The sequence below is a fragment of the Rhinatrema bivittatum genome, chromosome 2, assembly GCF_901001135.1.
Source record: "Rhinatrema bivittatum chromosome 2, aRhiBiv1.1, whole genome shotgun sequence".
NCBI lineage: Eukaryota > Metazoa > Chordata > Amphibia > Gymnophiona > Rhinatrematidae > Rhinatrema > Rhinatrema bivittatum.
In genome coordinates, this window is record NC_042616.1 from 720,505,849 (window position 1) to 720,516,115 (window position 10,267).

Consider the following 10,267-nt stretch of genomic DNA (forward strand, 5'->3'; position numbering starts at 1 on the left):
ATCCTGATGTCCGGGGCAAAGGTGAAATCATCGAAGACCTATCACCGTCCCTGCGATCTTTGGAGGTACTTGCGAAAGGAACGACCAGGGGAAGTGTGTCAAGAGGCTCTCCGTGGTCCCTCGGCGTCGATGGGGCTGATGCTGGAATGGAAGAAGCATACTTCGGTGCCCCGAAATGCTTCTCCATTTTATCGAGGCGTGCCCAACGCCCTTTGGGGGTAATCTGATCACACAGACACCCACAAACGTTGTGCAAAGCCCCCAGGCAGAGGATGCAAGCCTCATGTGGATCTGTAATGGACATGGTGCACGAGCATGGGGGGCACTGACGAAAACCGGAAGACTCCATGAAAAACACCAGGCGTGTGGTCGGTGACCGGCGGCCACCGTAAGGCGGAGAGTTGGGAATCCACTGCAAATTAAAAGAGGCAGAAAACAACCTACTGCACCAAGGAGGCACCAATAGCAAAGGGGGACCCAACAATGAATTTGTGGAAAAACTCAAAAACTTATCGAGAAAACCAAAGAATTTGAGAGCACCAGGAACCGTGAGACAACTGCACCGCAGAAAAGAAGAGACTGAAGGGGGACCTCGCGTGGACACGCGGATAGCAGCATGCTCAGTTTCTAGAAGCTTGGACCAGCACACTTTGACAAAAGTTTTCCATGCCGGGCTCCATTTGATGATGTCATCCACATGTGAGGACTACCATCCTGCTTGTCCTAGGAGAAGCAATATACATTAAATATTTCCAGTGCAAAGGCTACACAGATTTTCAATATTAATTGCTTTGTATTTTTATTATTACATGAGATAGTCATGGGGCTCAGCTATAGCATTGTGATGCAAAAACATGAGTGCCCTAATTGTTGGAAGGTGATATCCTCAGATGGTATCATTTACTAGAGGGCTAAAGGAGAAGAGCTAGGAGATGAAGAATTTTAGATCATTAGGAGGAATAGTACCCCTTTAATTCCACCTGTCTTATCAGATTGAATGAAAGCACTGTAGGTAAAATACGTGCTTATTCCAATTAACCCAAGAATCACCTGTTTTTAAAAAATAGGACTCTGGTATGTCAAAACTCTGTTATTATTAAAAATAGATTATTCTTCCTCCTGTCTGCTTAGACTTGGCAATTATGAGAACATGCCATACTGGGTCAGACCAAGGGTCCATCAAGCCAGCATCCTGTTTCCAACAGTGGCCAATCCAGGCCTTAAGAACCTGGCAAGTACCCAAAAACTAAGTCTATTCCATGTTACTGTTGCTAGTAATAGCAGTGGCTATTTTCTAAGTCAACTTAATAGCAGGTAATGGACTTCTCCTCCAAGAACTTATCCAATCCTTTTTTAAACACAGCTATACTAACTGCACTAACCACATCATGCCCTCACTACAAGCAGAACTGGGACATTTGCAGCTCCTCTAGAACCTTTTTTTTATTTCATGGCACACTTTCAAAATTGCTCAATTCTAGAGGCACAGCAACCAAATTTTGCATAATTCTCGCTCCCCCCCCCCCCAACAAAAGAGTAGGACTTTTTACCTGTGTAACCCTATCTCCGGGTACTGATTTAACACTGATCGGGGCCATAAAAGTGTTGGTACTTCTAGGGCTGGATCACAAGTCTCTGCCCCTAGAGCCTGAGTTCTTTGTTTGGGGAGGGGGGGGGGGAGGAGTAAACCTTCCTTCAAGACCCAGAGTGACAAGGTGCCTTGGTTAACTATTTCCCCTGGGAGAGGTATACCTTTTACTGCTATGTATGCCAAAAGAGTTTCCAATAGAAAACCCTTTACAGAGGGTGAATCAGTTGAGTAAATGGCGCAGCTGAAAACAGTCCGTAGCACCACAGCTGGTCTTTCAGTGTACAGTCTTACCTTTATCTGTACGTGTCTCTTATCGCCAGGGCAGGGGAGACCCTCATCTCCAGGACTTGGACAAATTAGGTCCCCAAGTGGATAGGGTATCTCTTATGTGGGCACGAAAAAGCTTTCCAAAACTAGAAAAAATGGTAACTCTCAGTCTCAGCAGAGAGTTCCAAATCTTCTCTCCCTAGAGGTTGAAGACAGTGGGTGACATCAAATACGGGTCAATTTTATCTCACGGTCTCTCTCTTTCTTGAATCCCATGATGGACAGGATACACACAGAACAGTTCTCAATATTCCTGTTTTCAGGCAGGAAGGGGGGGGGGGGGAAAACTCTTCCTCCTGGGCATCCAACAAAACAGATCCAAATACCAGAAGGATAGTAACCTCCTCTCAGAGGAGGTTACAGAGGGGCAGGTCTTCCCTACCCAGGGCCCTCCAAGAAGAGGTTTCCCCAAGACCTCTCCCTGAGCAAACACCTTGGGGTTTCAGAGTCTTCTTACAAAAGTTGAAAAAATTACCACAAACAACCCAGGACAACCCATCCTGCTGCCAATGTGTTAACTTGAGAAGCTGCCATCATCTGGCCCAAGAACTACAGATAGGATGGAGCCTAAGTGCCCAGGAAGGCCACAAAAAATGAAAGAGATGTAAAACTCCAGACTTTCTCCAAACACCTGAACCTAACTATGCTGCCTCCCACAGCTCCCAGGAGAAAGCAGCTTTTATTATATAACAGGGGGTTGGCCATCCAAGTACCCTCAAAGGGAGGGGCTGTATACAAATGGTACATCCCCCTAATCTGACAACTCCACATTTGTAAAAGCTGGAAGCTCCACCGACTGATTCAGATGAAAGGCGGAGACCACTTTTGGCAAAAAAGATGGAACCGCTCACAGCGAAATACCGGAATCCAAGATACGCAGGAAAGGTTCTCTACAGGACAGGGCCTGAAGCTCCAACACCCTCCTGGCCAAACAGTTCGCCACCAGAAAAACCACCTTCAACATAAGGTCTTTCAAGGTAGCTCTAATAGGCTCGAAGGGTGCTTCACACAAAGCCCGGAGAACCAAGTTCAGATTCCAGGAAGGATATCTCTGCCCGGTCGGCGGCCACAAATGCTTTACTCCACGAAGAAATTGTGTTACATCCGGATGAGCTGCTAGAGAAGAGCCCTGGATCTGGCCCCGTAGGCAGCCTAAAGCAGAGATCTGGGCTTTGAGGGAATTAAAAGATAATCCTTTCTGAAGACAGTCTTGCAGAAAAGAAAGGATGAAGGAAACTGAGGCCTTCCGAGGATCCATGCTCCAAGACTCACACCAAGACTCAAAGACCTTCCAAACACGAACATAGGCTAGGGAGGTAGAAGCCATCCGAGCCCTCAGTAAAGTGGAGATCATCTCCTCCCGATATCCCTTCTTTCGCAGCCTCTGCTGTTCAAAAGCCAGCTGCCTGATTGTAGAAGACTTGGTAAATGACACAACCCTAGGGGTCCCTCCACACACAGGTTCACAAGGTCCGCGAACCAAGGATAGCATGGCCACTCTGAAGCCACGAGGATGAATCGGCCCGGAAGAATCTCGATCCTTCTTATTACTTTTCCCACCAATGGCCACAGAGGAAACACATACAGGAGCACGTTGCTCTGGTGGTTCCCTGGCCACGCATCGACCCCTTCTGCGCCATAATCCCTTCTGCGACTGAAGAAGCAATACACCTTGGCATTTGAGTGGGTCGCCATGAGAGCCACGTGAGGCTTGCCCCACCACCGGGATAGCAGCTGCATGGAAATGTGTGATGCCGCCAACATTTGAAGATGGCGTTCTGCCCAAGTCATCAATAGATTCGCTTCGAGTGCCACAGGAGAAATCCTTGTTCCGCCTTGCCGGTTGATATAGGCTACCGTCTATATCGCATTGTCCTACAATTCTCACATTGCCCGATGATTCAGAATGGGGAGGAAACTCTCCAGAGCCAAGCGAACAGACCGTGTCTCAAAACGATTGATAGACCTTGACAACTCTTCTGGAGACCACTGGCCCTGCACTGCCTGATCCTGACGCACCGCACCCCAGCCAGAGAGGCTAGCATCGGTTGTCACTACTATCTACCTGGGTATTTTCAGATCCACACCCCGCTCCAAGTGCTGCTGCACTAGCCAAATAATAGACCTGGCAACATTCATAAGTGGTAACGGGAGAAAGAACTCTTCCGATAGAGGGTTCCAATGGGATAACAAGGCCGCTTGCAGAGGCCTCATATGTGCGAAAGCCCACGGAACCAACTCTAAAGTCGAAGCCATGGAACCAAGGACCTGTAAGTAATCCCAGACTCTGGGCACGGAGGCATGCAGTAGGGACTGCTCTTGACCACGCAATTTGATGATTCTGTGTCCAAAAAGAAAAACCTTGCAGACTTGATTGTCAAACGGGCTCACAAAAACTCCAGAACCTGAAACAGAACAAGATGACTCTTGGTAAGGTTGACAACCCAACCCAGTGAGCGTAGATGGGCTAAGACCATCTCCACAGCTTGCGAGCATAGGGCTGCCGATTTCGCCCGAATGAGCCAGTCATCCAGATAGGAATGCACCAGCACTCCCTCCTTGCTCAAGGACACTGCCACCACCACCATTACCTTGGTGAACATCTGCGGAGCTGTGGCAAGGCCAAATGGTAGGATACAAAACTGGAAGTGCTGCCCCAGGATCATAAATCTGAGGAACTTCGGGGGGTCCCGTCGAATGCAGATGTGAAGATAGGCCTCTGTCAGGTCTAGAGACACCAGGAATTCGCCCTTTCACACAGCTGTGATGACCGATCGAAGCATCTCCATGCGGAAACGGGGTACCTTGAGGGCAATACTGACCTTCTTCAAATCCAAGATAGGCCGAAAAGTTCCCTCTTTCTTTGGAACGAAGAAATAAATGGAGTAACGTCCCTTCCTCTGTTCCGCGGGAGGAACAGGTACAATAGACCCCAGACTTTGGAGACGCGACAAGGTCTGGCGAACAGCCAACTCCTTTGCTGGGGAGCTGCATGGGGACACCAGAAACAGACTTCGGACTAGACAAGCAAATTCTAACACGTAGCAGTGTACTATCACACTGAGAACCCACCAGTCCGATGTGATATGGACCCACTCCTGGAGAAAAAAAAAGAGACAGCCGTCCCCCTATCACAGGATCCGTGGAGAGGGCCAGCCTCACTTTATTGTGAGGACTTGCCTCCCGCGGCGCCTTGTCCTACCCCATCCCGGGGAGCACACCGTCTACGGTAAGCTGAAAACCAGGACTGAAACCTCAGCGAGGTTTGCGTGTACCCGCATTCTGTGCCCTGCTCTGACGAAAACGCCATTGCCCCCAAAAAGAAAGTGGGAAGAAAACATTTTCTGCCCTCGTGGCCTGTCCTCTGGTAGCTTGTGTAGCTTATTTTCACCTAAATTCTTGATCAGCTGCTCCAGGTCATCCCCAAATAGAAGCCTGCCCTTAAAGGGAAGAGCCCCTAACTGAGACTTGGAAGAGATATCCGCCAACCAATTCTGCAGCCATAGAAGTATCCGGGCTGACGCTGCAGAGACCATCTTTCGTGAGGACGTGCGAAGGAGGTCATAGAGGGCATCCGACCCATAGGTGACCATAGCCTAACTGCTCTGCATGCTTCGCTTCTGCCGGCTCAAGATCTTTGGCACTCTGCAACTGCTGAACCCAGAACAGGCCTGCTCAAAGCATGTAGCTGCTGCAAACCGCAGGCCGAACGCCCAAGGCAGAAACCTCAAAATCCTTTTGAGGTAGCCCTCCAGTTGGCGATCCTGCAGATCCTTCAGCGTCGCCGCACCCGCTACAGAAATAGTAGTTCTCTTGGTAACTTCGGAAACTGAAGCATCCACTTTAGGACCACCAGCTATCACCCCGCCTGCCGAAAGAGGGACAAAGCTTGGGGCTCCCAACCCCTGCTCGTCCAAAGTACACCCACGACCAAGGGGGATGGTCCCACCAGGACCTCACAAACCCCTAGGAGACTCCTAGAGAAATTTCAATCCCTATCTCTCTTTTTTTTTTTTTGCTTGGATCAGAACCGCAGGTTTTGCACCACCTCCATCTGCTAGAGACAGAGAAATACTGAAGAGCAGCAGGTGGCTCATCAGGTTAAGAGAGGGCACTCTCGAAGTTTCTCTGTCTCCATCTGCTGGAAGGGAGGCAAAACCCAGCAGTCTGGACTGATCCGGGTACTTACAGGGAATGGTAATGAGCCCAGAGGGCCATTACACCTGTGTGTCTCATTCTGCCAGCTTCAATCTGGCATTTGAACATGTAGAATCTGCCAATCCTGTGAGATTACAGGGCATCACACATTCAAACATCAAACTGAAGCTGGCATAGAAGGTGCACACAGGTAAAAAGTACTGCCCTTCTCCTTTCAGTAGGAAAGAGGGAGAAAGATTAAGATTCCTAGAATTCTGATAAAGTGAATCTTGGACACTTGTCCCCTGTAATGCAGGTGAAGGAGCAGTTCATTCTGGTGGGAAATCTGGCAGACTATATCCATGGAAAATTGTAGTAATCCACTCTCAAAATAAATCTAAAAGCACATTCTTTAAATTTTGTTAACATAAAATGTTTTGGGGCCCAATACAAAAGCCTCCATGCTAGTGGGCATGTCCTGCCTACAAGAGAATTACATGCTGGAAAATCAAAATTAGTCAACAAAATTAAACTTTTCCCAACATGTAAATTCTACATGGGAGACACATCCAGACCAGAGACTTTGATTTGTATCCCAGTAGGTATTATATCGGTGAGTTAATAATATTCTGTCAGGCAATAAGACAGTTTCCAACCTTTAATGTCTCTGGATTGTTATTCTGGCTGATTATCTTTTTTTTCCCTCTTTTCTCTGTTCCTTTTTTTTTTTCTTCTCTCTCTCTTTGGTGCCTTTGTTTCCTTGAGGGGATATTTTACTTTCTTTTCCTTGAATGCTCTCTATTCATCGTTCCTTTTCTCTTCCACTATCTCCCAGAATTCCCAACTCTCAAACCCAAGATCCACTCTATGTTCCTGACTCATTTCTCCATCTCTGTCTTCCCTGTATCTATCCCCACTCTCTATCATGGGTCCTATATGACTTTTACAGTCCAGGGCACCAATACGCAGACATTAGGAAAAAAGCACAGGACTGCTTCTATGGCCAAATCCAAAAGCAAAGCACATTAAAGCAGCATTGTCTGAATTATCAAGAAGGCTGCTTACCCCATAAAAATATTGCTAGCAGTAATTCTGTTATGGATTTGACAGTTGCTTTGTTTTTTATTATAAATACTACCCTTAACATAAAACTTGTACTCCTGGGGGAATTCTGCACAAAAAAAAACTTTAAATTCTGCAAACTTTATATTGGTCAAAATAACACAATTTACATGACAGTCTAAGTAATTTCATTTTTAATTAATTCAGAAAAAAAGTTATTACTTAGAGATGCAGAATTTTAAATATTTTGAGCAGACTGTCCCTAGAAATTCACTGTAAGTGTCCCTTCTACTCACTCTCCCTACTCCCTTGGCACTTTGCCCTCTAGAGCCCCAACTCCTCCTCCTGCAGGTATCTCTCCCCTCCATATCTAGTACATAATAGAGATGTGAACGGGAATCAGTTCGGATTCCGGTTCCGATTCACATGTGGGTTTTTTTCCATCGGGCCCGATCGCGGTTTTGTTTATCAGCTGCGCCCGAGCCAATATTTAAAAAAAAAAAAAAACCCACCCCAACCCTTTAAAACTAACCCCTTAGCTTCCCCCACCCCCCCAAAAACTTTTTACAGGTACCTGGTGGTCCAGTGGGGGTCCCGAGAGCAATCTCCCGCTCCGGGCCATCCTCCCGCTCCCAGGCCGTCGGCTGCCACTAATCAAAATGGCACAGATGGCCCTTTGCCCTTACCATGTGACAGGGTATCCATGCCATTGGCCGGACCCTGTCACATGGTAGGAGCACTGGATGGCCGGCACCATCTTGTGCTCCTACCATGTGACAGGGGCTGACCAATGGCACCGGTAGCCCTGTGACATAGTAAGGGCAAAGGCTATCGGCGCCATTTTGCATACTGGCAGCCGACGGTCCGAGTGCAGGAGGTCGCTCCCGGACCCCCACTGGACTTTTGGCAAGTCTTGTGGGGGTCAGGAGGGTCCCCCAAGACTTGCCAAAAGCCCCTGGTGGTCCAGCAGGGGTCCGGGAGCGACCTTCTGCACTCGGGCCATCGGCTGCCAGTAATCAAAATGGCGCCGATAGCCTTTGCCCTTACTATGTCACAGGGGCTACCGGTGCCATTGGTCAGCCCCTGTCACATGGTAGGAGCACAAGATGGCACCTGCCATCCAGAGCTCCTACCATGGTGACAGGGTCCGGCCAATGGCACAGATACCCTGTCACATGGTAAGGGCAAAGAGCCATCGGCACCATTTTGATTAGTGGCAGCCGACGGCCCGGGAGCAGGAGGATGCTCCCGGGACCCCCACTGGACCACCAGGTACCTGTAAAAAGTTTTTGGGGGGGGGCAGGAGGGTGGGGGTGGGTTTAGGGGTTATTTTTGTGTGCCGTTTTTCCCGCCCTCCCCCAAAACGATAAGGGAACCCCCACGATCAATATTGTGGGGTTTTCCTATTGTTTTGGGGGAGCCCCCGATTTCTGACGACTTTGAGAATATCGACAATATTTTCAATGGTCCGAAGCCCGATTCACATCCCTAGTACGTAAAGTTAGTCAACCGCTTCTACACTATCGCCAGTGCCAGAGTTTGACCCCATTCTCAGTACTGCCCCTCACACAGGCTCCCTCTGTCTCTCCCTCTCTCACACACAAACACACCCTCATACAGGCTCCCTCACTCTCTTGCACACACACATCCCCTCATACACCCACACAAGCTCCCTTTCTCTCTCACACATACATCCTCATACAGGCTACCTATGTCTCTCATGCACCCCTTCACACAGGCTCTGTCTCATACATACACAATCCCTTCACACAGGCTAGCACTCTCACATACACACGCGCTCCCAATCTCTCACACACACACACACTCCTTTGCATTCTCCTCACATAGGCTCCCTCTCTCTGGCACCACACTCAAGCATCCCCCACCCCTCACCTCCCATGCTCTCTCTTACACCCTCCTGCTCACCCCCAGGGGTCTTCATTTTCACCACAAACGGCACACCAGGGCCTTCATCTTTGCATGATTGGAGAGCGTCCTGCAGCGCGCCGGGGCCTTCATCTTTGCACGCTCCATTCACGGCATGCTGGGGAATCCTGCGCTCCGCAGTAGCACAGAATTCCCCAGCTCTAAACTTGGTGGTAACCAGCAAGGAGGAGCAATTACTACCCTTAACAGAAACATGGAGGCAACCTGCATAGAACAGCAATTACTACCATAAGAAACTTGCTGGGCAGGCTAGATAGACCATTTGGTCTTTTTTGTCATTACTATGTTCCCGTATTTACTAGTGATTTTCTTGTGTATTTAGATGAAATCTCACTAGGATTGATTATAATTATATTGACTATGACTAACCTTAGTACTTCAAAGATTTCAATGCACTTAGAAATATTGTATACAATAAATGTTACTCTATACTGGAAATCTGATCAAAAACCTTTCCATCATATTTGCCCATCTATGGCTTGGATTTGTTTTAATTATTTTTCAACTGAGTAAATTTCCAATCTCAACGGAAAATAAAAAAAAGCTAGGAAGTTGCAAATACACGAGTAACCCTGTTAGGCAAAATATTTCTCTTAACTTAAAACGTTTGCAATGCTTTCCAGCCATTTTTAACTCACATATAAAACAAGGTTTAATATAACTAGAAAATGCTTGTTACCATTTTGTTAAAACTATTTCCAAAAAATAAAAAAAGTTTAAAAACACCATTATATATTTTATGAAAACTTTAGTTAACTCAAGCCCATCGCCCTGCACACTAGCCGCCCGTACCCATTCAAACAAAGAAGCAGTGGCTTTAATATTTTAGTCAAACTAAGCTAACATACTTCATTAATTCAACTATTTATCAGGCTATATGGAAAATTAGACAGAGCCCTGCAAAACAGCCTCTGAATCGTCTTCAAGTTTTAATTCCCTTTCCAACCACCTCCCCTATAGTCACCTTCAGTCAGTCAACGAAGCCACAGAGCAGCCGAATTCACATCTCACTTTTCTTGACTACACAAATGAAAACATGTACGAAAACTAAATTATATTAAAAAAAAAAAAAAATCAATTATACTCCACTCTTTAGACGCTTCGGAGAATCGTTCAAGAGAAAGAAAATAATATTCAAGGCTTTTCAGAGTAAAAGGCAGGTGCGGGCCGCTGGACGCGGAGCTCCTGATTGCGCTCCTCCCG

At 47.4% G+C, this 10,267-nt stretch overlaps 1 protein-coding gene across 3 annotated transcripts in view; it reads right to left on the reverse strand.

Annotated features, from left to right (window-relative positions):
- The window catches only part of FBXO43 (F-box protein 43), a 236,775-nt gene extending 226,538 nt beyond the window's left edge, over window positions 1-10,237 (reverse strand). For 2 of the 3 annotated variants that reach the window (XM_029591794.1, XM_029591792.1), the window contains exon 1: window positions 10,029-10,224. The gene's annotated coding sequence lies outside the window, so the exon portion shown is untranslated. Of the gene's footprint in view, window positions 1-10,028 lie in introns of all 3 variants that reach the window. The other variant, XM_029591793.1, reaches the window with a different exon arrangement.
- Window positions 10,238-10,267: the final 30 nt, after the last annotated feature.